Genomic DNA, 26,638 nt, shown 5'->3' with positions numbered 1-26,638 from the left:
TTCTTTATTTTAATGTATTTTATTCTTTTGTCCTTTCTTTTCTTAGCTTGATCACTTTGCTTCAATCAATTCCTTCAGTCGTCCTCCTCTCTGTCACAGCTTGACAGTCCGAACCGACTGCAGCTGGTAAAAAACTGAAAACAAAAATTGTTGGGAAATGCAGGATTGATCGTTGCAGTGCAGTGAGGCTGTTCCACTAACAAACACATTTTGACATTATTGATGTCTTCTGCGGTTCACTGACTTGCATTAACTTCAAAAAAAGGCAAAAAACAAAACTGCGCGCTGTCCCCTTCTGTCTCATTGCCGGGGCTGTTTGACCCAGATCTCTGAGCTGTGTGAGCGTCTGAGCGGCTGCCTGGTCCTACATTAGATATGAGAAAGCCATGCTGGTGTTCAGCTCGATTATGCGGATGACAGGAGAGCACGGCTGCCTTTATAGGCCAAGCAGCAGGGACTCAAGAACCTCAAGTAAACCAAGTCCTATTTGATGTTTGCTTACAGAGATAAGACAACTGAGAAGAGCGTGCGGGTTCTTTAAATTGAAATGTAAATCCTTCTCGGCAAACAACTGCGATGGCTTACACCCCTCGTAGTATTCCTGCAACATGCCACAAACACTCTCTGAGCTGAGCTGTTTCCTTGAAAGCATTTGGAGTTTGAGCTCTGAGATCGTTTCTTACGGCAGAGTCACTTGAAGTGAAGCCGTGTTTGAAGCTCACCAGCACACCCGGACGAGAAAGCTCTTTTTCTGCAACGTATATTCTGTCGATGTGCTACAAAGAGCAGCTTAGCAAACAAAAGAAGACATCTATGTGCTTGTCCACATGTGAATATGATTTTTATGCCGCAGTTTAAGAAAACAAAGCAGATTGCACACAAACACAGGGAGTAAAATCGTGTTGCCTTCCTGAGAAAAAAGGCCACGCTGAAGGAGAAGAGAACACAAATGGTCCCTGCAAAAATCCCTCTTCACCCCCGCTGTGTGACAACCACACAACCCTTCACATGGAAATTTCTCTTGTTTGTGCCTCAACATACTACAATACACAAACAAAGATCACTTTAACACTATTATATTACAGCTGTACGGAGGAGACAGCGGCTGGTTTGTCTCGCAGGGCAGACGGTGGGTGCCCAGGCTTAATTTGATGCGCTACGCCCTCATCCTCCGCAGGAAAAAATGCCCTTCTTGTTGCAGTTGAAGCTGTTGCAAGCTCCATAACAAGACTCCATTTCACAAAGCGCCTCAAGAATCAGGCTCCACAAACTGTTCCCTGAAAATCTGAAAGCTGCTGATGTGAGCCAAAGTACAGATCGAGTAAACTGTGGAGCTCTGAGATAGAAAATAATGCTGTGAGACGGAGCAGAGGAGCTCAAAGTGCTTCGATAACACCCTCAATTTATCCGCTTCCACTTTCCTCTCCTTCCTCCACACACACGCACGCACGCACGCACGCACACACACACACACGCACACACTCAACTTAAAACAAGACATTACCCTTCACAGTAACATAAATGTGTTTTCTCATCGTGCCTTCATTTTCCTGGTTAAGACAATGACTGCAGTTCTTCTGACTCATGATTCCTGCAGATGAGAGCAGGCATACGTCACTTTCCTTTTGGGTGAAATCAAAAGCTGTGAAAGTGTTAAAAAACCCTGTAGCGCCATGTCTGACAGCTGTTGTGTTGCATTTGGCAATTCAATCAATAACAAACAGCACAGTTTATGATTTTCTTTACTTCCCCAAAGAATGAAGGACAGTAAAAGAAAAGGTTCATAGCTTGATAACGGGACTGTGTCTGTCAATAGGCCGTAACATTTCATCACAGGTTAATTAACGACGTTACTGATTAAATGACGTGTGCCGATTGTGCCTGTAGATCGAAGAGAACCAGAGCAGAAGCTTTGTGATGGTGTCGCTGCAGTTTTCACTGTGAAAACATGCGTCCCGTCCATAAAACACCTGCTTTTAGAATGGAGTTTGGTTTAACGGTCTGTCCACTCTGAAAACTGCTGGGAGCAGAGGTTATTCTCAGAGCTGATCTAATGTAGGAAGTGTTTTCTACTTCTCTCAGCTCGTAGCGAAAGAGATTACAGTGACGTCACATTGGACAGACTTCAAAACACAAAATAAGTGATGGATGACAGAAAAACATTAACTGGACATTAAATAAAGTAGTTGTGTTTGTCAGGTTCGTCCACTGTGATGGAGGCAGACTGACAGGACTCATCAACCCCTGACTAGCAGCAGGCTGTGGGCTCCTCATAGCTGAAAAGCAAAGAATAAGGTATATGAATACGTCTCTTTTTACTGAAATGTAATAAAATATGTTGGCACAATATTTTGTGACATAAACATGCTGCTACTCACTGCAGAGCGACATAATTACAGTTTCATCTGAATCTTATCAGTCGGCTTGGTGAGCAGCGACGAGCAGACGCAGCCGTCACAGAGGAGCTTTTATCCAAGTCAGATTGTCAGACTTTCATTCTGAGATAAGTGATCAAGCTGCATTTAAACACAAAGAGAAGAACATTTTTCTGCTCCGATCAATTCTCAATCTTTGCCTTCAACCACAGGCAGACGACTGCTGGGCTCTGGGAGTGAAACAGACGGATCTGCAAACTCTCCTCCAGTTTCTTTTAGCTGTTGTTTGCTTAGGAAAGTCAGGTTCGTTGGTAACTCAGGTGTGAGGGCGTTGTCATATTTATTAGATAAGACAGTGTGGGGACAGATTTGTTCTTAATCTTTATGAGATGATTCCTACTCAGATCTTTGTTCTTTCTTCGGTGTAGTTTCACAGAGATAAGGCTTTACATGGAAAACAAGAAGAGTGATTTATTCTGTAAAGTCCCCCCTCCACACATCCCGAGGATATCATTATCTCTGATGTGCGTTACAAATAACGGCACTTAAAAATTACAGACAAAAAGATGCTTCAGAACTCACCAGGTTCTCTTCTGTACAACAGAAATCCAGTGAGTCGTCTGTGTGAGTCTCTTACAAACAGAAACTGCTGATAGCTGATTCAGATGTTAAATGATGAGAATCTAAAAAAAAGTTAACTGCAAACCAAAAAATGAAGACTCAAGAGAGAATACCAGCACCTGCAGTTCATGTAGCTGTTCCTTAAAACTCCACATTTAATGAGCTCTTTCTTACCTGATACCTTCATTTCTTATTTTCCTTATTTTCACACAAAAGTCAAATGTTGCATCATACTCAGTATCTGTCAATACACACATTTCAGGACTCATGTCGGGAGGGAACAAACAGGAAGTCTCTAGAAGAACAATCAGCTCTTCTTGTTGAAAAACTAAGAAATCCAAAGGACATCACTCTGGATGAGAGTTAAAGAGAAACAGGAGGTGATTGCTTTACCGTGTGTCAGGGGTGTAAATAATTGTCAATGATCAAATCAATTCTGGATCTCGGGGCTTGTGGAGACTTGGATTACATCAGACGAGCTGTATGGAGCCATTAGATGTCGTTTCCGCCCCGCTGTCTCCAGATACTTCAGTTGTTCAGCAGAATGCTGCAACTCTGTTTTACTGTGAAGCTCCAGAAACATTTTGTGGACTACGAGGCTTCACCTGACTTTACATCAGCATGGAGGGAGGAGATGACTGGATTTATATTTTTTGGGTGAACTGTTCCTTTAAAATCATCCTTGAAAGAAAAACATCCGGTCGGTCCAGTCCAGTCTCTCTTAAAACATGTCTGCAGGGCATCCTTTGGATTTTGCACCAAAATCAATATGAACCAGAGAACACAACTTTAAAGTTAACGAACTGTCTTTGCACATTTTCACCCTTATAAGGAATTCATAATTAATCTTCTACCATTATAATTGTTTATTTTCAGTCAGTTAGTTATGAGCATTGCAGGTGTTTTGCATCATAAACTGAACCAAACTTGTAGGTTCCCTCCCCTCAGTGCATCCATGCAGACTCTCCTCCTGTAAGTGGATTACATCTCAGACGTCACACATCATAACCTCTCCTCCTGCTCCCCTGACACTCGCCACGCTGAGTTATTAACCTCCAACCTTCACTATCTGATCATCCCCCTCACAGTCCTCACATCTCATCTCTCTCGTCCTCCCCAGCTGTTTCCTCAACACACACTTCAACACAACACAGGTTGCTGCTCTTTCTCTGTTTTTTTCTTTCAAGCTTCGTCTGTTTGTCTGCCTTCCTTAACTGCCGCCGTCTCCATCCCCCTCTCCATCTCTCCCCTCTTCTCCCCGGCTTCCTCTGGAGACTCTAAGTGCATTAGGATAAGAGGCTCTCTTCCTGTCTCATGGCCTTCCTTCAGGCTCGGTAGCTCACAGGTCCAACTCCCTCGCTCACAAACTCACATCAGAGGGCAGCACTTTCAGAGTGTATTTTTATGAAGCCTGCTATTATACACAGCAGAATGAAAACGAGTCTCCACATCCATTAGCAGCCAAACATCCTGTCGATACCATGAAAAGTTTCTTTGTTGTGACCGAGGCAGGTGGTTCGCTCACAACACGGCTGAACAGAGAACTGCAACCAACAGGCGTCAGAAAGGGCAGCAAACCATCGACAACAGCCTCCGAGGAAACATCCGACCACACTCCCCAAAAACACAGCGGGGCAGATCGTCCGTGCAATCATCCCACCGCCCATATCCTACCAACAACCGACACATTCGTGCTGGTGTCGCCCCCTCCTGTAGTTTCAGTAAATCTAGTGTCAAAACTAAACAAAATAAACTTTCAAAATGTCAAGAAAGGAAAATATTCTTGCATAAAGAATCCAGAACCAAAAGAAAAGGAGGAAGAAACAGATGAAGACATGTTTGTCAACTAAATCAAGCCGGGGGCCGACATTCAGAACACATATTCCATTTAAATAAAAAGCAATAAAGCAGAAAAAGCTTCGGGGATGTTTTTCCACGGGGCAACATCACACAACAGCCAATCATGATATTTAAGCCTAACTGCAGAAAGTCATGCACAGCATGCTGAGCAGCCTGGAGCCTGAACACAGCTCAGTTCTTGTTTTTATGTCAAAAATAAATAAATAATTATTTTTTTCATGCCTTTTTATTTTGCTAATGATTTCCCCAGAAAACATTTTCCACTGAGGAAGACAGATACCAGTTTATATTTTAATGTGTTCTGTATACTTTGGACAAAATAAAACATTTGAAGACGTCACAAGATGATTCTTAAAAAAATAAAAAACAAACTGCAGGACGTGATTCTGTTTGTTTTCAGCCGTCATCCTGAACATCCAAGAAACCCTGAGGATCATCACCGACGTGTTTCATTTAAAATCAATTATAAACAATAAATCTTTTTTTTTTTTTTTTTTTTACACAAATGAAGAATCTAATTGTTCCACTAGTGTTTCTGTTTCTGTGCAGTGAGCGACACAGCTCCTGTTAAACCGAGTGCAAAAACACACTTTTTGAAAATACGTGCTTTGCATATCAACACTGAACAGTGGTTTGGTTAGTTGCAGACTAGATGATGTCGTCTTGTTCTCTGTGTCCGGACAAAACCTTAATCTTTCTCAACTCAATACACAATCTTTCCCAATTTGAAACTTTTCTGATGAGTTGAGTTAGAAAACAATAAAAACAAGTCTTGGTTAATCCGTTCTGAGCAGGTGAGGGAGAATGACTGCAGAACGGACTGCAACAGAACCAGAGGTACTGTATCTAAAACAGTGCAATCATTTCATCATTTAGCAGTTTGATGTGAGAGTCAGAGGAAGCCTGCGCAGATGGAGAATAAGACTCTTCAAGTTTGGCTCAGTTGCTGATGTCAGAAATGAGTTCAGACAGGTTTGAAATTGGAAAATCTTTTTATACATTTCTATAAGAAACTAAGGGACAATTAAATATGGTGTAACCGAGGCAGTGTGTAACTCAGAGGTGTTGAGGCTGACAGTCTCATCTTGTTCCTCAGCGACTCCACGAGGAGTTTGTCAGGAGAACACAGAGTAATAATCATTGTACCAACACACAAATCCTCTCAACAACCCCACAGAGTGACAAAACAAGTTGTGCACTTGTGTTCATCAGTACAGTGGAGAGAAAGAGTTACTTACAACACATCCTCTCACCTGAACAACTTAATAGGTCTCCTCTCACTCTTGTGCTTGTCTGACTGAACCATCCACCCTTTCCTCCTCCCAAACGTTGCCCCTCTTTATACTACTTCACCTGACTTCCTCCTTTGCCGCCACAATAACTCCTACGGCCACTAGAGGTCGCAGCCGAACAAGAAACATAAACGTGAGTCATAACAAGCTGCTGTGTGGTCGTTTTTCTGATGAGGACGGCTGGTTTCAAATGTAGATGTAGATGTTTCACCTGTAATAGTTCTGCACTGGCCGACTTCCTGTCAGCTCTAATTAGACTAATGACCATCAGTCACACATCAAAGCAGACGCCCAACAGGAGCAATAATCCCTGTTTGGATCCAAAGAGAGCTCGATACACGATGACGGAGCCAGGAAATACAAATAATACAATACAATAATACTATTTCCAGCGGTGTCTGACATTTAAGAGCTGCTGGGGAGACGCCGTTCATAATTAAAAACCCAGCGAGTTATAAATCTGGAGCTGAAAACAGTGCGATCAGCAACAACAGGCCGTGAGATAAACAGGAAGTAAACAAGTCACACAGCTTAACCTGCAGAGCCAACGCAACCATCAATATTTTCTTGAACTTGCATTTAATCATCAGTCCAACACACACACACACACACACACACACACACACTCTCAGCCCAACTTCCATTAATTAACAAATTGCCTGACAGCAAGCTGACTGGCTGTCTAATAAATAATCAGCAGATCGCAGCTTGAGAACGCGGGGCTGTGCAGGGTTTGGACTCGATTTGGATTAATCCGCAGCCAACTCCATCTCCGAGGAGGATGACACGCGAAACTCCCCGAAGAGAGCGGCTGTTCAAGGCTGCATGTTCAGACGTCGACCAAAAACAGCTTGATAGAGGAGCTACATGAGTGTGGCAATCAGCCGAGGAGGCCCAGAGGAGAGGGAGGTGAAAACAGAGAGACAGAAACAGTTATGAAACCATAGAGAAGAGCCACAGAGGACGAACGGACAGAAAGAGAAAAGAGAGAACGAGAGACAGACGACAGAGAAGGAGGGAGATCTTCTCACTAATTAATAGGTGTCTGAATTTCAATTACCCCTGACCTCAATTTTCTGCGAGGGAGAGAGAGAACAAGAGCGAGAACATGAAGACGATAAAAACGGGACAGCTTATGTAAGCGGCCGCTTCGTGGAAAATATTTTGTTTTTCCCGTCGCTCTGCTGATGTGAACAATGCTTCCATTCTTCAACACCAGGCTGCATGTTAGCTCCAGGTCTGGATGCCACCGCGCTCACAGCCGTGCTGTAATGATGTTACATGTGCTGGATTACTTCAGACGCTCTTTCTGTACTCTGCTATATGTTGTGTTCACTTTAACAGGAGGGTGTGTGTTGTGTGTCCGTCACACTGCTGCACAGTAACACTCATGTTTAGTTGTGTCACACTTTCTACTGTAACTCATCATCGCCTCCTGCTAATAGTTCACTTTAAAGGAGCAGTCTGTAGTTTTGTGACAGAAATGTTAATGAGCAGAGAAAAATCCTCATTGGCCGATTTTTTTTTTTTCTGCCCAAACAAACTAAATAATCAAACTCAAACAAACCTTAAAGGACAACACAGTTTATACTGTTTGTTTATATGTGGCGGACCCTGCCACCTTTAGACCTTATTTTCCTCTGAGAACAGCTTGTTTATTCACTTATGGAAACAAGTTTGTATTATCACCTCATTAATATTGTAAATATTATATAATATATAATATTCTGAGTTTGGATTTCTTCTCCAAAGCTGCATAGTGCCCCTTTAATGTCAAGTCGTCTACACTTAACCAGTGAGTCACAAATAATCTGAAAAACACAAACAAGAAAATGCGTCCATTAATGCAAAATACTAATTTTAATAAGTATCTGTTGTGAAGCTCCTGCCGGCAGCAGCAGACAGGTGCTCACACTGCAGAGCCCATTAAGATTCAACACCTCAGTCTGCAGCTATTTGATCTATTTTCAGCTCATTGTTGTGGTTTGTGAGCGGCTGTGATGAGACAGTTCATAATGACTTCTAGCAACCTGCCAAACACACAGCAGAGAGCAGTGTCTGTAACCTGTTCACCACGAGAGAGGCTGAAGTACAGGAGGAGCTCCTGAGAGACGCCGGCTCCATCAGGAGGGTAACTGTTGGATACACTGTCATGAACTTTAGTGCAGACGTTAATGATCCCGAGAAACCTGTGCTGACTAACTGTGGTGATCCTCTGAACCACCAGAAGGTCAACATTACAACTAATGAAGTGAAAAATCTCATTTAGTTATTATCTACAAGACGTTCATGGTTCCCAGAGGATGTATCCATGTAGCGCCATCGTCAGGTCAACATTTCCTGTGTCCAATACTTTGGTTCATCACCAAATACCTGCAGAACTGATGGCAGCTGCACCGTCAGTTACAGAGTAGGTGTGCAACAGTCCATCGATCCGGGTCGATACATCGATTTAATGATTAAGGATCTAAAAACATCGATCAATATCATCATCTTTAGGCTGTGCCTTTATTTTGAAGTTCACCCGGCATGCTCGTCACCTTTTCCATCGAAGCACACCTCCTTCCTAAACATAGACAGAAAATGGCGAGCAGCCAAAGAAAGTTATATTTCCTCGACTCTCTGGAATAAATTAGCAGTACGGAAATATTCTGGATCTTGGAGAAACATCAACTGATCTGTTTCAACAACGGTGGGCGGAAAAATCCTTCATGCAGACTGAAATCTAACGGTGGTGTTCAGTCAGGAGACGCAGAGACTGAAACCAGCGGTGAGAAAGTCTGCTAGGTGCTCGGCTAATTTAACAATGGTGAGTAACGTTAGCTAAAAACATCTAAACATCTTCCTGCTTTATTCTTTGGTTAAATGTTCTTGTTTTGCAGCCATGGTTCATGTTTGTTGGTGGATTTAGTTTAAAATGAACTTTACTGCACAATTATTTACAATTATTCACGTGTTGTTATTTTCTTTACAGCCAAAAGCAGAAAATAAAAGTGTTGGCAGCTTCTTCTGTGACAGATTGTTTTATATTGTATCACTGTCCAAACTATCAACATGGTTTCATATTGAGATGAAACTGGTGATAAACGTCCCGACTGACGAGCTCCAGCTCTGCATTTGACTCTTGGTAAGAACTAAACCTCAGTGGGACGTCAGGTTGTTCTGATTCTGCAGGTAAAGTTATTTGTTAAAACGTTAAAGCTACAAGATTTAAATAATTACTGAGTCAGTTTCCCTGTAAGTGTTAAAGCAGTCGTGCATTTTGTTCTTTATTGTTAGTAATATGATCACACACACACACACACACACACACACACACACACACACACACACACACACACACACACACACACACACACACTGTGATCTCTCTTATTATGCCACCCTCTCTGTTTTCCAACTGTGTGAATGAAAGTGAAGACAACAGAAATGGCTCTGAGGGCCAGTAAAGAGAGGAAGAGTTTACCAGCACACAGCGACACTGATACTCTGATACTGTCCGAGTTCAGAGGAGAAACAGAGTGAAAGCCATTAAAGTCAGCGGGAACAGAGGATGTGACAACAGAGACATTAAAGCTGAAGTTATAGACGGACGGAGCGATGCAGCAAAATGTGAAGCACCCAAACACGGAGCTTTGTTGGTCCAGAGACGTTTGTGTCATCGTATTTTTAAGTCCCTGGGTTGAACTTAGTTATTTCTTCAAGTGGAAATGATAGAAATTATAAAGCGTTTCCTCCAGGAACCCCCGCGGTGCCACCAGCCTCATTAAAAACGCCAGCTCAGCGTCTAAGTTTGTTTCATCGATAAACAAACCGAGATATAAAAACACCATAATAACACAATTAATGCAGAAATCCTGACTTTTACTTTTAGTTTAGCACTTTATCAGTTTCTACTGAAGATTCAAGAAATATTTTGGTGACTGCAAGAAAAAAACTCGTAATGAGCAAAAGATGAACGTAGATAAAATAAATTACACTTTTATTAAAGTCAACTTTATGATTTTATGCTACAAACAGTCGTCTGTTACTCAAAACTGCAACGATTAGTCGATGAATCAACAACTTGATCAAAAGAAAATTAATTGCCAACTATTTATAATCCATCAATCTTGTCAGTACCGGTTCCTGAACGATACTTTTTTCAAGAATAATTTAATGAAATCCGTTTGAACAGCAGATGTTAAACCAGCCTGCTCACTGGCTCTCTGATGCTGATGAGATCAACTCCCTGGATATTGAAACTTGGTATCGAATGACAAGATATTTTTCGATACTTGATCAACGCCGGTGCCATTAAAGTATCGAGGTTCGATATCCAGCCCAAGTAATTTTTTAAGCAAAACTGTCAAATGTCACATAGCCAGCAATATATTTGCATATTCATCGTCATTTATTCTTCTCTTCATCATTTATGATGAACAATCTTTGGGTTTTGGACTGTCGGTTGGATAAAAACAGTAATTTGAAGACGTCACTTTGGGCTTTGGGAAATTGTGAAGAGCTGTTATTTGACATTTTATAGATTAGATGATGAACATTAAAATAATCGGCAGATTAATCGATAATCATTAGACGCAGCCTCACAGCTGCTCCTGAAAACAGTCCTCAGAGTGGAAGAAGGAAACAAAGAGGAGGAAGACGAACTGTAGCGGAGCTGAAGGGGAACTGCTGAGTTTGGTTTTGTTCCTCATATAATTCTCAAACGTAAAATATTGATGATAGACACTTTAAAGTTCCTACAGGTAAAGCTGCACATCAGAGTCTTATTACACAACAGTTGAGACGCTGGCTCTCTAACACACAGCTCTCCTCTCCATCTCCCTCTCCAGGCTGAAGTGGATTTAATCAGTGGAATCAATAAAGGGATCACCGGCTTTCATCTGGATCCTCCTGGGCCATCTTTTTCATGCAAACCAGCGGGTGTCCCTGACATTTTACACACTCCTACATCTAGCAGATTTGAGTTCACCCGGGTTCATTTAGCGTTTAGCATACACAAAACAGGCCGAGCTAATTTGTTTAGCATCCAAGAGAGTCACATCGTTAGCCCGGGGCCGGTGCTGCACGCATGTAAGGCTCCGATCAATATCTGAGTCTTTGATGATCACAGTCATCTGAGCACGAGCGCACAAGTTTATAAAGAGGAGCTCGCTATCTACATTTGGTTCCACATGCACTGTATACATTAAACATCCCTGTGATTAGACACACTTACACAAATCAGGCACGCTGCATTTGCCAGCTGTAGGGCGATCCATACAGTGTGTGTGTGTGTGTGTGTGTGTGTGTACGCGCTGGCATTCAGCCTCTAAGTATGTGTGTGTGTGTGTGTGTGTGTGTGTGTGTACACTGGCATGTGTGGTGGCGTGTGTTTCTAACAAGCCTCCAACCCCTCGACTCGTTCCTTATCACAACAACCACTGCTGCATTCCTCGATGCTTTCAACAACAGGCCATAGGCGCTGGACGCCGCTTTTCTCTCGCTCTCTCGCTGTGCCGCTGTGTGTCTGCCCTATAAATAGGCCATTACTTTGAAATGTAAGTATGCTTCCTAAAATCTCCACCCCTCTCCCCCTCTCTCAGACACACACACACACACACACACACACACATGCACACACATACGTGCGGTCCGCCCCATGCGCACAATCAGCCCACCAACCCGACAACAGAGCCCAGATTAAACTCTTCTTTTTAAAGCTCATCTCAGGGAGAGTGGAGGGGGCAACATCACTGGGCTGTTTGATGTGGCTGGTTGATATGCAGCGTGTGATGTTGCGCTGAGTGACTGAGTGAGTGGGCGCAACACACCGAGAGAAAAATCCATGTTTAAACTTAAAGTGTAAAATATAGTTCAATAAAGAAAAGCAGTGCGAGTCTGATGAATGTAGAAGAGTTATTTTATCTAACAACACCTGCAGCTTCACTAAAACACTGCAGGGCAATCAGATCTGCAGCCATTAATTAATTTGTCGACCAATGGGAATCTTTAACTATTCTAATAATTAATCCTTTTGCTTCAAATCTCTTCTGAAATGTGAACATTTGCTGGTTCCCTTTGTCGACTGCATATCTTTGGTTTTTGGACTCTTAATCAGACAAAACTAGTCAACAGAAGACGACACCGGCCGCCTGGGAACCGAGGAAAGTTCACCATTTTCAGACATTTTATATGCATTAAACATTAAATTAGTTAGTAGAGACATACTGAGTGGATTTAAGCTGTATTGGAAATAATGAGCGGCTGCAGGAATAACAACAATGTCTTCTCTGTTGGTTTGTGTCGTCTGTTTCCAATGTGAGCCAAACAAATCCCTGCACACACTGAGCGCAATGAATAAAACTATTCTTGTGCTTGATTTGAAAACACTTCTAAGAAAGAATCATTATTTGAATCAAATTATTTTTTCATGGCACAATATTATAAATAATCCTGAAAAAACAGTACTTGTCTATTTTTCTTTGATTTAAAGAAACAGTCCACATGTTTCCTGATTACATTCAAGAGGCGACAACAGGAACGACTCCAGAGAGACTGTTTCAATGTACTGTACACACAAGTCCTGTATTTTTAAACCTGGGCCTTATATTAAAATGAAGGATTAATACTCACTAAAGGTTTCAGAACCAGTCCAGGGGATCATCTGAGCCGGCAGCTGTAACGTGATCCTTTGGGGCAACTCCGACTGTCAAAGCTACGTCCTTTAAAAGTCCTTGTTTTCTGCCGCTGTCGGGCTGAAAAGATTCCTACAGAGAAAAACCTTCTTGTGAAACAATAAGCTCCTTTTTGTAACCAGAAACACAAACGTGTCGTTCAAGGAGAAGTCTCACTCTGGACTCTCACGAGAGGTGAGTTGTTGCAGGAAGACGACGGTGGAAACTGAAAATGAGACGAGAGAGGAGTCTGGAGTTCACCTGGAGGAACTGCCAGCGAGAAGTTATTTCCAAAGTCACGGCTGAATATTTTAATGATTTTGACTATCAGGACGAGGCAACAGCTCGCCTCCGGAGACTTCAGAGTGACACCACACTTGTGTTCCTGCTAACCAACAGGTTCTTATGATTTAACAAAACAGTGTCTCTGTAGAAAACGTTTCAGTAACGTTGTCAGACACTTAAAATAAAAACCTGTCAGTGACAAATCATCGCAGTTGCCCCAAAGGATTTACACTGCAGCCGTGTCTGACTGCCAGCTGAGGTGATCTGCTCGACCGAGTCCGACGCTTCTGCTAAGTAAGAATGATTTACATGGCAACACAAGTAAATACAAGGCCTGGGTTTAAAAATACTGAATTCCCCTTTAAGATAGATGAATGTGAACCCGTCCTTTAGGATTTAATGAGCTCTGAGTGACTTTGACTCTGACGTTTCTGGTTTGGGCCGACAACACTTTTTAACAGAAGTTTCTTTTGTCAATTTGAAGGCAGATTTGTTTTCTGTAAATGTCACGGCCTCCACTGCGACAGCGAGGTCACTGCTCTGCTCAGTGAAACTGCTTCTGAACAGTTTCAGTCACAAGTTCAATAGAAACTGAAGTGAAGACAAAAACAGACGGCTGAGTTCATTTTTAACTTGAGAAAAATCTGCAAACTATACTGTGAAACTTACAAGTTTACTACAATACTCCTTTTAAAGAGTGAAGTGTGATCTGCAGTATTTATCTTCAGGTCGTCTCTTGTGTTCATGCTCTCTCAGATTTCAGAGCCGAGGTTCCCATCCTGAGCGTCGGTCTCAAAAAGGGCTCACAAGATTATATCAGGTTAGAAAAAAGAGACTTCACAAAATACGGGTTTAATTTTCCTTTTCTTTGCTCTCACTGTGTTTCTGTACTGTCAGCACATACACTGCAGATAGTCCAACTTCAGTCTGACTCTTAACGAGACGTTTCTCTAACTGAATCTGCAGAGACAGAAACACTGCCTGAGCCAAATGAAAGTAAAATCAATGTGGAGAGCATCAACACGAACTTAATGACTTTTCCCTGAACAAATGGTTGAAGTTGGCCCCCAGTGGATGTCTTTACCAAGTTTTATCTTTTCGTACATAGTCATGATCATAGTAGGAAGTTATGTGAAAGTGCATATTTCTTATTGAAAAACATTCACTGTCAAATCCAGTATGTGCATCTAAGTCTTCCACAAACTGAAGGATACCACCGACCGCTGAAGGACTTCTGCTCATTACAGCTATAGCTACAGTTATAATGTATAAAACTATTTTACTTTGAAAATCAAAGTCACTCTTCAGGCAAAACTGCTGCTTTTCTTTGTCTTCGTTGACATTTAATCGAATGTGACCAGTTAGCAATAATATGGAATATACAACATCCGGTTAGACTTTCAAAATAAAGCGTGCTGACAAACACTTCACATATTATTATTATTATTGGACTGTTTGTTAACGTTGTCAAACGGTTCTGGTTTGGTTAGGTTTACGCACAAAAAGTTCTTGGTTATGTTTAGGAAAACATTGTTCTGGGTTAAGATACAGGAAGTCACGCCCATAATTCATGCAAGGTATCATGGGAGCTAGGGATGTTGTGGATGCAACATCAGACCTATGCTGCTTTTCCACCAACATTCGCGGGTCTACGCGGGTTTTTTAAATGCGGTCAACCCGCTAAAAATCGCCCATTGACCCCATCTCCACTTCCTGCAGACAAGGCTGAGGTATTTATCAGAAGCGTTACGTCACTGATGTCATGTTTTACATCACAAATAGAAACAGTTGTAACAGAAAACAACAACGGACCACGTCCTAAATTTCTTCAGAATTTAGTGTGTTCAGTCTTACATTTAGATGAAAGCCGAGCCGAGCTAAGGTGATAAAAACCTGCGTCTAATGCAGAGTCAACCGACCCGGGTGTAAATGCTGAGTGTACACATTCCTACTGCACACAAAAGCCCGATCGTGGTGGGTTTAAGTGGGATATTTAACCAGTAGAGGGCCGCTGAGCAGGCCGCTGCGTTTGACTCGTTGGGAGAGAGACGGAGCTGAAAAAGGCTGAGAAGCTGTTCTGAAGAACGATGTTTGGTATTTATGATTTCTCCTGAGCTGTTGCGTCCTACAGAGACTCAGAGAGGGAAATCTGCATCTCATCCCAGTGAGATACTCCTCAGGATTACCTTCAGCTGAGTATTACAGCCCTCTGGTGAGAACACGAGGCGATCAGACCTTACCAATTACTGACACACACTCTGCCATAAAGAGACACTCACACCCCCACCCTGCACACACACACACACACACACACACACACACACACACACACACACACACAGCCAGAAGGTAGACTATAGTTTGAGTGTCTTGTCTCCAAACTAGGCTGCTGATGTAACGACTGAACATCTGTGAGCCTCGGGGAGGACGGAGCCATATGCCACCCAAATTTTGAGGAGGGGGTTCTGGAGGGGGATTAATGCTGTGTGTGTGTGTGTGTGTGCGTGCGTGTGTGTGTGTGTGTGTGTGGAGGGGGGTATCAGTGGGGTCCGGGGGGTCTCACCTCGAGGGGGTGAGCTGCTCCAGTGAGAGGAATCAGGAAGAGTGAAAGATTCAATGACAATCAGAAATCTCAGTGCTTCATCCTCACACATCGTGTCTCCGGGACAAAGTGCACGTTTGATGTTCGTGTGAAGGGGAAATGTTCGGTCCTGCTGTGCGCTGTGAGAGTGGACCTGCTCGGCACATACATCGCGACACACCGCCGACCAACGACACGGATAATCGGGATTTCTGCGCACGGCGGCGCAGCGCGGCGCACACGTCGCGTCTTTAATTACGAGCGTTTGGTCATTATGAGGAGAAACACACACACACACACACACACACACACACACTGCAGCGCACACACACAGCTCAGCTCTCTGGAAGTTAGTCGCCCTTTCACACTGACAACAACACGGAATAACACTTTACAATACACGAGTCTGTTCCCCCGATAACCTCCTGCGCTTCATTTGACGTGCACATGGTCCACACACACACACACGCATACACACATACAGAGACACACGCACAGTCTCAGCACAAACACGTTTAAGAGACGTGAGATGTGAGGTCTTACCGTGCAGGAGGACCGAGCGGCGGAGTGCAGGAAGAAATTATAAATCCTTAGTTGGTGCCCGCATTGTCGGACGGAGAGGAGGAGGAGGAGGATGAGAGGGAGCAGGCTGCTACTGTGCGGGAATAATCCGACTGTCAGTGACAATAACCCGGAGAGGAGAGGAGAGGAGGAGGAGGAGGAGGAGGAGGAGAGGAGGAGGGGTGCTACCCCATCCAATTAGAAACAGTGGGATTGATTGTCACAGGAAATCAGGCAGTTAGTGTTTAAAGCCGCTTCAGTCTGTCGGGTCTGGAAATTGTTTCTGTTTTTAGGAGAGAGGAATAATTTAAAAACTATAAAAACATAATGGAGCTAATATAAAGCTGCACGTGCATCCTGTGATTAAAGGACGTGTTCAGAGTCACTGTGTGAGCACCATGCGCACATTTCTACACTATTGTCAAGAGATGAGATGAGAAGACATGAGATGAGATGAGATGAGATGAGAAGACATGAGATGAGATGTGATGAGATGTGATGAGATGAGATGAGATGAGAAGACATGAGATGCTGAAGCTGCTTCAACATCTCTCCTCAGCTGCTGCCATCTAGAGTGAGCTCGAGGTCATTAAAGGAGGAGATTTATATGTGTCAGCACTTAAAATATATAAATCACGATGCAATAAAAAGTCAAACTAAAGAGTAAACGTAAAGATATGGTGTTAAAATATAACGTTGGTCTTCACTTATCTTTCACACGGAAAGTTTAAACATGAAAATGACACGTTCAATATTCACAATGAACTTACTGTCAGTCAACTGACTGAGTAATAGTTTAAACTGTACTTCAACATTTTGTTTTGTAAAGTAACTGAAATTGAAGCTGTCGGATAAAAGTAATCCGTAAAAGTAAAAGTACTTGAATAAATGTTGTAAAAAGTCTCCAGAAGTCAAACATCTGTCAAATCCGGGAAGAAAAAACAAAACAAAGTGGAGTAAATTCAGTCACAAACTCTCTCTGTCCCTTTCAGCTCTTGCGCCTCTGTGATGACCTGCAGTCAGTGCTATTCTCTACCTGTCCACCAGATGTCCCCAGACTCTCCCACCTGTCCCAGTCAACTGACTGCCCAACACAACCACCTGAATAAATGTTTGCAAAGTATGTTTCAGTAAAACCACAGAAGAGTTAATACGTTATACTGGTTCTGTACGATGACATGTGCAAATCTGATCGCATCTGTAGTCTGCAGAAATGTTAACCGCCATCATTTTATCCACCTGCTCACCTCATCTCCCTGTCGGTCCGACCTCCGAGCCTTCCAGGTGCACGACACCAAAAGTTAACAAAAACTTTCTCTCTGACGAGTGGAAACATGAGCGGACCTCAGCAGTGCAGCCACATGACACCCGAGGTCGTCATGGCGAACAGAGGCCATTTTACATTTTATTTTACGGCAGTTTTCTACCTAGAAACATGTAAATATTTAACTCCGCAGCCTTATACAAGTACTGTCTTCTGTTAACACACCTCCTCCTTATGGGTGCTGCCATTGTTGCCCTCTCATGAAGTCGGGTCGATGGATTTTACCGAGTTTACTAGAAATTCTGACTTCAGGTGGCGTTCCTCTGGACTCTTTCTAGGAGGAGGTTGGAGGCACTTCCAGCTCTGAGTTGTCTGGATCGCAGCACTAAACCAGCCTCTTATCTCGAGTCAGCGTCAGAGCGTCAGTGTTGTTTATGCCTTTGATAACCAGCCATCTGTACCTGAGCCTGTTCCTGACCCGTGTGCCCCTCCGGGGTTTGTCTGACTGTTCAGACTGCCGTCCTGTTGCCAACCTGTAAGGCTGAATCCAAATGTCTGTCCACCCTCTGGACCTGCAGACTGAGCCTCCACAGACTCCAGTTGTGACGTATTGTGACCTGTTTACTGTCATCACGTCAAGTCTGTGAGAGTGTGAGACCTCGAGGTGACATAACTGCTGATAAACTGGCCTTAAGGCTACAATATCCTTCTACATATTTCTGAATCATGGTGTTTAAATATTATTTCTGGCCTACATGATTCAAGTGACGTTTTAATAAAGTCATTCTTCTAAACCAGTGAAGTCTGCACCCCACGAGGACTCTGCATGTCTGCAGAAGGTCAGTTTGTGGGCCCGTGTGTCGGGGATGAATTGTGGGTTTGGACCGGCCTCAGCACTCACAGACTTCCCAGAAACACACCCACAAAGTCAGTGAGTCTACAAGAGCAGAGAAGTCATTTGAATTCAGTCTCATCCTGTTCCCGACCGCTGCCTTGAGTACATTTCCAGATTTTTTTTTTTTTGTATTGTGCCATACTTCCTTTTTATTCATAATTACATATTAAGTCGATTCTAAACTGTTCAAAGGAGTAAGAATCGTTTCTATCAACAATAAAATCTTTTGTCTTTGTCTCCAAATTTCACTGATAATAGAAGCTTTAACTTACATGTCTTAAAATGGACTTTTTATCCAGTAAAACTCTAAACATATGATAAAGTCACTACAAAACATGAAACAACAGAAACTTTATCAGGAATCAGTGCTGCACTGTGTTTGGGGACAGAGAAGTCGCTATTCTCTTCACTACCTTTAATACTTTATCAAACTGCCAGGCTGCAAACTGTTACAGTGCAGGGACATCTTGTTGTAATGTGACCTTTAGACATGCAACCATCACCAAACAAACATATCTTCTTTCTTTCTTTAAAGCGGTACTCTGTACGCTCGGTAACAGACTGGGTCGCAGGGGAAACACAGACGTACAGTTACAGTAACGCCACTAAAATCAATCTGCAAACTAAACAACTGTAAAGGCTCCGTATAACCAGATTTGAACCCAGATGCATGACTCAGAGACAAGCAGGTTCAAGTAAAAGTTCACATATACTTGTTGTCAGAAACAGGAAAAAGACAAAACAGGCAAACTTATAAAAAAAAAGGCGTTCAGGCAGAGAGGCAGAGGTCCAGAGGTCTTACAGGGGTCGGCCAGGCAGAACAAAAGGCTGGAACAATAAGGTGGAAGGACAATAGGCAATCTGGCAGGGAATCAGTGGAAATGGGCCAGTGTACTGTATATATATTACAGGGCTTATGGGGGAAGTGGGGACAGGTGAGCAGGTGGGTGAGGAAGGTCAGGTGATGAGGGCTGATGGGGTCGGTGCCGGGCCGGAGGGAGGGAGTGGATCTGAACCACAGGAGAGTCGGACTCTGTCTACACGAACACGAGGATTTATTAAAGCAGTTTTTACTCTGACACTGTCCGACGTGAAAAACAAACTCCTCCCAGGAAGAAGATACTCAGGAACTTCTGTATATTAAATATAAATATTGGAGTATTTGACTTTGTACATTGACGGACTGGATTTCATATCGTCTACATTAAGAAAGACACAGAGACACTGGAACAAAAGGATGGAAAACAGAGACAGTATAGACAGAAAGTATAAGTAAGTAAGTACGTAACGTTCAAGAGTCAAAGTAAAAAGCGTTTCAAACCCCTGAGTACATGTGGACTAGACTTGAGTATGTGACAGGAAAAACAGCGCAGACAAGACGACGAGTGACTCGACGTTGTGACCACAATTACACTGAAAACTCACTAAAGGTTGTTAAACTTGTCACTATTGTTAAAATGTAACGATTACTAATGTAAAATACAGTACGAACCTGTAAAAAGCCAAGGTGACAAAGTTGACTCAGAAACAACTTTAAATGAAATAAAACACAGAAGAAGTGAACTCAAAGGTCGTGAACGTCTATTGTCAATAAAGAAAACACGCGTACCAAAATACTTCTCTGCGCTCTGATCGTGACTCATAGGGACATTAATGTGCAACCTCTGGTTCAGTAACATGTATTTAGCAGAAGAAGAACAGAGCGTGGAGGCAGGACGACGGCTCATCTACACCGTGAGCCGGCGGGTAATTAAAACTGGACGTTTTCTGTGACTGTAATCACCCAGCTCCAGACATCACTGACTAAAAGTCTCTTCAGGAGCTCTGATGGTGACGAGTTCTGCTCACATCCTCCATGTTTCTGTCTCTAGAGGACCTAAACAGAAACACTGAAGCACTTATTCAAAGACAATTGTATTGCTGTTCCTACCTGACACGATGCAGGTGCGTTAGCTGAGGATATGACAGTTTTTTAACAATATACTTTTATTTAACGACCCTGTGCTGCCCAGAAAATCCCCCGGTGTGTCGAGGCTTTAACCATCACTGTGAGGAGCGAACACTCAGCAAGCATCCCTGCTATGTCCCCATCAACATAATGGGGCTGGTATGTGACTGTGTGTGTGTTTGTTTGTGTGTGGCTATTGTTAACATAGTTATATTAGGAGCGCAGCCCCCCTGTGAGTGTGTGTGTGTGTGTGTGTGTGTGTGTGTTGGGTGGGTGTGATGAGGAGCAGTGACATGTTGAAGAGGCCCTAGAGGAAGGAAAGAAATGGCTAAACAGGTGTATGACTGACACACACACACACACACACACACACACACACACACACACACACACACACACGTTGGAATGTCCCTAATATAACTATGCTGACAATAAGAGAGCAAGGAGATACAGAGGTGACATGTGTCAGTCTGTGTGTGTGTGTGTGTGTGTGTGTGTGTGTGAGAGAGTTGTAATTGTGTGTACATGCATGTCTTTGATGTATAGATAGATAAAAGGGAAGAGGAGAGGTTTACTGTGTTAGTGTGTTTTGTTGGGAAACACTGCCCTCTACAGTAAAATTATGACTATAATGTACATAAAGGAAGGTGAAAAGATGCATGTATATACTGTATGAACCTACTAGTCAAAATATGTAAAACATTTTTTTTTAACATTACAGATGATTACATGGTAATGACTGTTTGTCTTCAAGTGCCTCCATAAATGTTGCCTGGTGTTGAGGTCAGGTGACCGTGGAGGACAGTCCAGGACCTGGTGTTGAGGTCAGGTGACCGTGGAGGACGGTCCAGGACCTGGTGTTAACGTCAGGTGACCGTGGACGACGGTCCAGGACCTGGTGTTAACGTCAGGTGACCGTGGAGGACGGTCCAGGACCTGGTGTTAACGTCAGGTGACCGTGGAGGACAGTCCAGGACCTGGTGTTGAGGTCAGGTGACCGTGGAGGACGGTCCAGGGCCTGGTGTTAACGTCAGGTGACCGTGGACGACGGTCCAGGACCTGGTGTTAACGTCAGGTGACCGTGGAGGACGGTCCAGGGCCTGGTGTTAACGTCAGATGACCGTGGAGGACGGTCCAGGGCCTGGTGTTAACGTCAGGTGACCGTGGAGGACGGTCCAGGACCTGGTGTTGAGGTCAGGGGACCGTGGAGGACGGTCCAGGACCTGGTGTCGAGGTCAGGTGACCGTGGAGGACGGTCCAGGGCCTGGTGTCGAGGTCAGGTGACCGTGGAGGACGGTCCAGGGCCTGGTGTTGAGGTCAGGGGACCGTGGAGGACGGTCCAGGACCTGGTGTCGAGGTCAGGTGACCGTGGAGGACGGTCCAGGACCTGGTGTTGAGGTCAGGGGACCGTGGAGGACGGTCCAGGACCTGGTGTCGAGGTCAGGTGACCGTGGAGGACGGTCCAGGGCCTGGTGTCGAGGTCAGGTGACCGTGGAGGACGGTCCAGGGCCTGGTGTCGAGGTCAGGTGACCGGGGAGGACAGTCCGGGACCTGGTGTTAACGTCAGGTGACCGTGGAGGACGGTCCAGGACCTGGTGTTGAGGTCAGGTGACTGTGGAGGACAGTCCGGGACAATCAGGACTCCTCGGTCTTCTCTGGTCTTCAGGTAGTCATGTCAAAATTTTGAGGTGTTTGGGGTGAACAGGTCCATGAGTCCTGCTGTCTCAGAGGGCTGAACCCATGAGAGCTGGGTACAGCTGACCTCATCGGACATACAGGCTACACATTTTTTACATAATTATATAATGTCCTGTGCAGCACCTCCAGTACGAGCTGAGCGAAGCACAAATCCACTGAAATGTTTCTAATGGGTCAAAGTCTTGAGCCTACTGCACGTTATCTAACATCAAAATGGATGTTGATCCAACTTTTTGTGATTTTTGTATCTTTAAAATAGAATGACACACCTGTGTACCCACTTCAGACGGGGTGCTCGCTCACGCTTTTAGCAAAGCTGCTACAATGAAGACTTCATCTTAATAAAGGATGTAAATAACGTCTTTTCAGGTCAGTTCAGGATCTCAGGACTTCTGCAGACTGTGATTACAGCAGACGAGCTGTATGGAGACATCTGATGTTTTAAATCATCTCCAGCTGCTTCAGTTGTTTAGCAGAATGCTGCAACTCTGTTTTACTGTGAAGCTCCAGAGATGTTTTGTGGACTACGAGACTTCACCTGACTTTATATCATCAGGAGGAGATGATGACTGAGTTTTACTTTTTGGTTGTGACCGTCTCCACAGCAATTTTTTTTACCTAAAATCTGTGGGGCTTTTCCTGAACATACTAAATATAGTTTACTGATTGTAAAACACAGATGGTGCTGACTGGATATAGACTTTAAACTGCAGCAGGTAATAAGATTAAAGCTAATTTTACCTGTTTGGTGCCTCTTCTAACTGTTGTTGCTGCTCTGTGGCTGCTGATGAAGGACTGTGTCTGTAGAGAAACAGAACATCTGCTCAATTTGATAATCAAGGCCAGCAGGTATCTGTCTGCGTCCTGATGACTGTCCTGCTCCTACACACATTGTCTGAGATCTAAACAATCTAAGATCAAGGATGACAAGAGAAGGATTCAAACCCTCATGTGTAATATGGATCCTAAACATTGTATTTAAGACCGTGATGTCCCCGAGCTGCCAGCAGAGGGCACTGTCTGACCACAAAACAACTCCCACATTAACGGACTCTTGTTTTCCTCAGGCGTGGAGAGGCAGAGGAGGCTGAGGTGAGGTGAAGGGTAAATGATATGCACCCTCCAGTCAGGACCCAAAATAGAGGTAATCTACACACAGATCTTAATCAAGACGCTGACAGACTGTGACGTGAGCCGCTGCATCACCGCCGCTTCGACCCGGCTGGGAACAAAAGTGAGGTGAGATGAGGTTCAACACAAAGTGGATCCACTTTTGTTTACAAAAAGCAAAGACAAAATACATTAAAGCCGGTCTGAACGAGGAGAGATGAAGTGAGCAGGAGGAGCATCGTCAACACATCTCTGTGGGTCAGCTGGGAACAGATCAGCTGACCTGAGCAGTCAGATAAAGATGCATGTCAGCTGTGAGTCTGATTTACAAAGATAATATTATGTGATAGTTTTACAGAAGTGATAAAGTAAACGTTCAGCTGTCCTCACTCATCGCCGTCTCCTAGAAACTATGTTTGTGTGCAGCTAATATGAAACTGTTAACATGTTTCAAAGGAAATATAATACTGCCCGGAGTATGATTCTTTCTTTTTAAATCAACATGATGAGGAATTAACTCATAATAATCTGGCTAGGTGCAAAATGTCGACACCAGATAACTCAGTGACATTCTCTCTGACAACACTCAACTGACATCTACGATTACAGTAGATTTACTTTTTGATGCAGTGACTTCTTTAAACCTGCAGTGACAGATTTATTTCTCGTGTTGTTTCTGCTACAAATCACCTGAATAAATGTTAAATACGTTTCTGCAAAAACACAGACAAGTTCAAAGTTTCTTCATGTTGCAACGTGATGTTTGTGTAGGTTGAATTTTCTATTTCTCTCTTGTCTCAGTGCTTATGCTCTGGTAAGGTTTATGCACAAACACCACTTGGCTGGGGTTAGAAAACATCATGGTTTGGCTGAAAATAGCCGGTTTGGGTCGCCACTAAAACGGGTTGAAATCTCCCCACAGAGTCGAACTTTGGCCTCCTGCTTAGCAGCCGTGGTGGCTGTAATAACGCCACCAAGTCGGCTAATGAGTGTAAACAGTGACCGTGATATACCTACTGGTACAAATGTCAACCAACATGCAGGGACGTTAACTGCTACCATCATATCCTGGAGACTGGGCTGTTGTTTGTCATTAAACAACACAATGAAATAAAAGTTTGTAGTTCCTGAATGCTCCACAAACTTATATACAGTAATACACAGCATGTATTGTATATATTCTTTGAGCTGAAGATTCATTTGTGAGATCACACCATCATGAAGCTCATAAATCCGACTTCCTCGTCAGGTAAATCAGAAATATGAGCGATGTGAAAACTTCGATGATTCACCAGGTTCATTTATGTTCCCTGTTAATGTCTGAACCCAAATATGATGAAAAGAAAAAGACTCAAAACATTTTTATTAGTTTTGTTTTTGGAAATGTTGTTTTTATCACTTTGAGTAATTTTGATGTTTCAGTGTTGTTATTTAGTCTTCTGTTTGTGATCATTTATCTTTCATGTTATGTTTTTCACCTCAGGGCCTCCATGTTTTATTTACTGGGACTGCCAACATCAGTGGATTCATTGCATTGTTTGCCATCTGTGCTCGTACATAAACTTTTCAGACTCGAGATGCTTGGTGGAGAAATATTGAGGAAGTGACGTAAACTCATGTCACACTCAGCAGATCGTAATGTTAATATATTGTTGTGTTGAGCTTTGAGGTTTGCGCCACTAGCATCACAAAACCTTGAAGTCAATACTGTGGTATTAATGTTCCTTATTACAAAAACCAAACAGAGAATCATTCGTTTGGAACGAACAAAGTCATAAAAGTCATTGTTAAAATGCAAAGAGAAAAACAAAGACGGCACAACAAAACCATTTATTTGTTTGTGCAGGTGAAACAAAGAAAATAAAAAGGCTTAGAAGAACATATCACCTTCAAACAGAACAGGAAGGAAAACAAATAACAGAAATGTCAAGATGTCAAAAAAAGATTGAATGTGAAGAATGAAAACAGAATCTAAATGACGACAGAACACAGCAGAGTGAAAAACAATGGAACAGAAACAAAAGAGTCTGAGGAGCCACTTTCATGAAGCTGACAACTCAGTGTCAATGACGACGCTTCGAAGTGGAGCCTCGTCTGCTCGAATGAACCGGTTTGTTTCCTCACACTTTATATCAGCTCTCCTCTCCTGGTCCAAACTGCTGACACACTGTGGATTTAGACGGTTTACCCACCAATTAGTCATTAAACTGCGGCACTGAGTACAGTCGGGTGAGTCAAATCCCTCGCTGAGAGACCTCGCCGTCAGAGCTGACAGAAGGAGCGACGCCCGTCGGATCATCAGATGACTGCGGTGTGAAACAGCTGGGATGAAGTTTGGCTGAATGTATTCATCAGGTTAGACGCTTCCCTTCATCTGTTTCAAGAGTTAGCTGTTGAATCACCTCGACTGGTAAGGCGGCTGTCTATCACGCTTGAAAGAACAGGACTCGCCAGCTCGAGGGGAAATGAGGCTTAGTGGGAGCGGTAGCCCTCGCTGCAATGAATGACTCTCTTTAAATATGCACATTCACTTTGAGGTGCTTGGCTGAGAGCAACAAATGAATAAAAATAGAGATTCAACGCTCTGTAAGGCTCACAGATGTGAGATATCCCACTTTTTACACACTCGCTGCTCGACTTTTCTTTCTTATGCACAAGAAGAAGACGCAATGAGGATACTCTGCTTTGAGAAGATATCTAAATTAGCTACTTCATCATGTATGGTTTCTGTATCTGCTGCAACCCAAACTCCAGAAACAATGTTAGCTAAGAACGTTTCTGCAAAACCACAGATAAGTTCAAATTGATCTTTTGAAAGCAGCTTATTATGACCAGTATTTTTGTGTCATCTGTTATTAGGTGGTGACCTCTAGTGGCGGTAGTAATCATTATGGCAGCAAAGGAGGAAGTCAGGTGAAGTAGTATAAAGAGTGACAAAGTCAGCATGAGGAGGACGAGGTGGATGGTCAGCATGTACAGCACAGGACGTTCATCCAGGATGATGTTTGTGTCCAGTGTGAAACCAAAAGCCAACAGCAATTTCTTTAAAATTACTAATGTAATTAAGTTACATCGAGTAAATAACGTTACTACACACACACACTAGTAGATAATGCACATGTGTTTAACATGTTAGCATATAATTTTAACCCAAACCACAGTGTTTGAAACGCACGACAGTCATGTTGTTTTGGGAACGTGGATAAATCAATCAATCAGTTTATCCACTTTCGTTGGCAATTGACCTATTCAGTTGTTTAAGCATGAGGATGTGTTGATTCTGACGTCTGTTGTTTCTACATTTGAACCAGAGAATGAGTTTTAAAAAAGTAAAACATTTTGTTAATGTTGATCTGAGATCAAAGTTAACGGCCTCCTCATGACTTCACCAACATGACTGCACCGCACAGACTTTGTTAACTCGTTATTTCTCCTTCAAAGATGTGACGTTGATTAAAAGCCTTCTCTCGTCGTGTTTACCTTCAGATAATC

At 43.2% G+C, this 26,638-nt stretch overlaps 1 protein-coding gene and 1 long non-coding RNA gene across 3 annotated transcripts in view; both read right to left on the bottom strand.

The window, feature by feature from the left end:
- The window catches only part of pcbp4 (poly(rC) binding protein 4), a 131,025-nt gene extending 114,699 nt beyond the window's left edge, over positions 1–16,326 (bottom strand). The window contains exon 1 of the mRNA XM_084349300.1: positions 16,214–16,326. The gene's annotated coding sequence lies outside the window, so the exon portion shown is untranslated. The remainder of the gene's footprint in view (positions 1–16,213) is intronic.
- Positions 16,327–22,776: 6,450 nt separating this feature from the next.
- The window catches only part of LOC311255111, a 140,655-nt gene continuing 136,793 nt past the window's right edge, over positions 22,777–26,638 (bottom strand). For both annotated transcript variants that reach the window (XR_014622320.1, XR_014622321.1), the window contains one exon: positions 22,777–22,837. This is a non-coding gene — a long non-coding RNA (uncharacterized lncRNA). The remainder of the gene's footprint in view (positions 22,838–26,638) is intronic.

The sequence above is a fragment of the Pagrus pagrus genome (assembly GCF_965226575.1).
Source record: "Pagrus pagrus genome assembly, chromosome: 3".
Taxonomy (NCBI): domain Eukaryota; kingdom Metazoa; phylum Chordata; class Actinopteri; order Spariformes; family Sparidae; genus Pagrus; species Pagrus pagrus.
This window is presented reverse-complemented; position numbering and strand designations above follow the sequence as displayed.